Raw genomic sequence first — 5,000 nt, forward strand, 5'->3', positions numbered from 1 at the left:
AAGACCCTGAACTTATTGGGATGCAATTTCTCAGTAACCAAAATGGGACCAGTAAACTTACAATCAAGTTTAGATTGGCGGTCAGGCATGTTCTTACAAACATGATCACCAATACTAATGTTAACAGGCGTAGCCCGAATATGCTGGTGTTTCAACATTTTAGCCTTAGAGACATCAAGTTTTTCTCTTACAGATCCATAAATATTATGCAATGTGTGATATTGGAGTTAACTATAGTCATCAAAATTGTAGAGGGGACGAATAATACTGTCAAGCACATCATAATGGAGCCATTTTTCCACTTCACAGATGACGTAATGAGGCGTCTTGCCCGTAGAAACATTAATGGTGCTGTTAATACAAACACTGACATACGGAGATACATGACCACTATTAGCAACGTATCTGAGAATATCCAAAACCTTCCTACTTGTCCTCTCTACAAGACTATTGGATGCAGGATGGTAAGCACCCGCGCATATTTGCGTGATGCCGTAACGTTTACAAATGTTTGCTAAAACCTCATTTCTAAATTCAGTCCCATTGTCATTGAGGAGCACCGAAGGAGTAGTGTAGTGTATTATGAAGGTAAAATGGCTCAATGTGACGTCACAAATAAAGCCACTAAATGGCATAAGCAACAAATATGGCTACCACTAACATAAGAAACACGCCTGGCCAGAGAAATGAATTATAGATCAAGCATTTCACTATAACCATAAAATACAATATGACATTGCGTGCATAAACTATAAAACATGTACAAGCCTGAGCACAAATGGCAAAAGTCAATGAAAAGGGAACGAAAGTCACTGGCTAATACGGAGACGTGTAAACATAATTTTGTTCAATAATCCTTCTCCATTCGGGCTCCAGATTAAAGCTGACACACTCAGGAACAATAGGCAATCCTTTGATGAACGCAGATGACGATGATATAAATAAAAGTTCAAACAGCAGATGCTAAGCTGGAGACCACGAGGTACTACCAAAAACATCACCTGGCTCCACATAGAATACTGTTCCTGAGTACCATTTCACAAAAATATAAAAAGTCACTGGTACGAATTGTTCCAATGGCCCTAGTAATGATTACCTGGCTGGAAAAGGGGAGAGAAAAACACGCGCTCGCGAGAAAAGTATTGGCCGGCCAAAGTTCATAACGTTTCACAACACTCAAAGTTCAAAAGTAGCATTTGTTTATAACACTTTAAATGTCAAAAACTATTTGTTTTATACAAAAGCAAATGTTTTAAAGCGCTGCCACCATTTTATGTAATAGGGGTGGCCAATGAAACATTAAGTATGAATAAATTAGTAATTGTATAGCACTACAAAGACAATACGTGCACTCACGTTGGAGACGAGACCAAGACTATCCGCTTGGGGACGCCAAGCTAGCGCGTGGAAAACATACACAATTCGCCTTGGTTTTCCTTACAAAAATGCACACGAAAATGTAACTAGATGATTCAATGACAATTACAAAATGAACATATAACGTGTGACAATTATATAAGAGGAGGAACATGAATCCCCCGATTTAATAATACAAACGCACAATATAGAAGAGCAAATGTACGATGCTATAAGTACACCATTATATATATATATATATATATTTACAAAGGCGGAGCATACCGACAGGAAACCTTTTGGTCCATATCTAGGTCGGATGCGAAAAAAATCAAAATAATAATAAATTAATAAATAAAAACGATAATAATGTACTAATAATAATAACTATAATAATGTACTACTAATAATAACTATAATAATGTATAATAATGGGGTGAGGTAGTGTGTGTGAGCAAAAATTTTTGACGCAGCCCGAAGGGATCTCTCCCCATCCTCTCCTTTATATGGGGGGACGGAGAGGGGGGGTCGCCGATTTAATGAAGCGGCCTTGCTGTGGATGTGCTGTGTCCTGCGACGCTGCTTCTGACCCAGGGCAGTGGACAGGGTGCAGGGATGACCCGTCATCTAGGAGGTGCTAAGATGGGAGGGAGGGTGGAGGGGTGTGGAGTGTTTTCGGGGATGAAATGGGTGGGAATGTTTTTGTGCCTTGTACTTTTTGGCTACCCCCCTGGTAAGGGGGAAAAAGCCTTGGTATATGTATGTATGTATGTATGTATGTATAATAATGTACAGTAAATAACAAATAAAATACATAAATGCATAGGTATAGTTAGATAATAAACAAACAGATAAATAGTAAATAATAATAAATTGACATATAACTAATAATTAATTAATGAGAATCAAACAGACAAATGATAACAAAACAAAAACAAATAATATAAAATAAATTATAATCATTACAGCATCTTGCTTAGATGTTTATCTAAATGATTCTCAAAGCTTCGAACTGAACTACATTGCACTGTCTCTGCAGGAAGTTTATTCCATTCATTAACTACACGGTTGGCAAAGTTGTTTCTACCCACTTCCAAATTGAATCTATTTCCGGACAGTTTGAGACCATTGTTTCTTGTCGGATTCTCATTCAGTGTGAAAATTTTGTCACTTTTGATGTTGTCAATTCCCTTTAGAATTTTAAAGACCTGTATCAAGTCACCTCTGAGTCTACGCTTCTTTAGGGAAAACAGATTCATATGTTTTATATGTATGTATGCACATATGTATGTATGTATGTATGTGTGTATGCATGTATGTATGTACGTATGTATGTATGTATGTATGTATGTATGTATGTATGTATGTATGTATGTATGTATGTATGTATGTATATATGTATGTATATATGTATGTATGTATGTATGTATGTATGTATGTATGTATGTATGTATGTATATATGTATGTATGTATGTATGTATGTATGTATGTATGTATGTATGTATGTATGTATGTATGTATGTATATATGTATATATGTATGTATGTATGTATGTATGTATGTATGTATGTATGTATGTATGTATGTATGTATGTATGTATGTATGTATGTATGTATGTATGTATGTATGTATGTATGTATGTATGTATTATGCATGCATGTATGTATGTATTATGTATGTATGCATGTATGTACGTTTAGTGGAACATAACACGCAATGGAGAAAAGGGGTCACTTGAACTAAATAAAATGTAGCGTTTTGAAATCAATTTAAAGGAAATGAGATTGCTATATATTATCAAAACCAAAAAAGAACAACGAATACGGAGCTGCCAAGTTTCATTTTGTTCTTATCCTGTTAGGAGGTGAGGGAGGAGGGAGAAGGGAGGCGAGAGGAGGGAGGGGGAGGAGGGAGGGGGAGGAGGGAGTAGAGAGTAGAGAGCAAGAGGAAAGGGAAGTTGTGGTAGATTTGGGCCTCTCCCGTGAGACCATCGTGTAGAAATGACAAAAAAGAAAAAGTGGCGTTTATTGGAAGATGGATAGGGGATTCCGATACGATAAGTCAGACTAGCACTCAGGAATGCGGTGTACAAATTGTGTTTGTGTATGAGAGTGTTAAGGCGAAGACTAGGGTAGGTACGTTCAATTGACAACCACAGAATTATGCATTTGCTGGCGGTGGAAATGAAATTGAATAAGCGAATTGAATGAGAGTCTTTTTTCGTGAAGTAGAGGGGAAAAAGTGCTGAAGATGGAGACAAATTGGGTGTTGTTGTGTTGTTGTTCTTTGCCGTTTTGCATTCAAGTGCTCGAAAAAAAATAAGGCTTAGTTACTAAATGTTTTTGACGAAATATAAAAGTAAAAGTATTGCAAAATTTTGTTATTTGAACTTTAGTATTTTCATCATTCAGCTTCTTGATAGATAACAAAGAGATAATCTGAAACTTGGACTAGAAAAATTAAAATACTATCACAAAACTCACCTTCAAAATCAGTTAAGCTTTACATATCAATTGTAAATCAGTCCTGTTTAATTCTAAGATAATATTGAGCAAATTTTGTTTATAATTGTGGAGTAGATTTTATTATAAGTGATATCTTATATATTGTGTAAAATATATACAATATGTAGAGATGAATCTCGATCTTTATCAAACGACATGACGTCACCCATTCATCCAATCTGATCTCAGCATGATTGATTACATTCTGTTTTGGTCTATGACCAATACGTCTGCCATGCACTACAAATCTCTTATTATCTCTCTCTTTTATATATATATTTATTTATTTATCTATTAATTTATTTATTTATTTATTTATTTATTTATTTATTTATTTATTTATTTATCTATTTATTTATTTATTTATTTATTTTTCAACAGGTGTGTTAGTTTTGCAGAGAGAACAAAAAATCGTTGCTGATTAAGTAGATCAATAGAATCATTCATTTATTAATTTATTTACTTAGTTATTAATTTATACTTTTTATTTAATGATAATTCATCTACTGGTATTTATCTATCATTAGTATATTGTTGTTCTCCATTTTTTTTTTTTTTTTTTTTTTTACTGATTATTTACGAATACGCCAACTATTTTCCTTCGGTTTTAGGGTACTGGAAGCTCTTTGAAAAAAGAATCATGAAGGTTTGCAAATGTATTGGGAAATCGAACCCTTTCACCTTCCGTGATCGACTTACCAATTTTATAACTTTTTGCCGCCAGATGATGTTTTTTAATTAAATGACGAGACAAAAACCCCTTCAGGATTTATAAATGTCTCGGTTAAACCAAACCAACGACTCGATTTCTCCTCCGTATAATCTTCTCCATCTCCTCCCCCTTCTCCTCCTCGTCCTCCTCGTCGTCCTCCTCCTCCTTTTCTTTTCCTTCCTCCAACTCTTCGTCCTCCTCCACGTCCTCGTCCTCTCCCTCCTCCTTCTCTTTCTCCTCCTCCTCTTTCTCCTCCTCCTACCTTTTGACCTCCTCGTCCTCCTTCTCCTTCCTTTCCTCCTCTTTCTCCTCCTCCTCCTCTTTTTTCTCACCCTCCACGCCCACTCTCCCCCCTCCTACTCTCCTACTTTTCTTCGTCTTCCTTTTCCTCTTCCTCTTCCTCTTCCTCCTTTTCGTTCTCCTCCT

Source organism: Oratosquilla oratoria, chromosome 37 (genome assembly GCF_046742065.1).
Source record: "Oratosquilla oratoria isolate Oo_2021 chromosome 37, ASM4674206v1, whole genome shotgun sequence".
NCBI classification, from domain to species: domain Eukaryota; kingdom Metazoa; phylum Arthropoda; class Malacostraca; order Stomatopoda; family Squillidae; genus Oratosquilla; species Oratosquilla oratoria.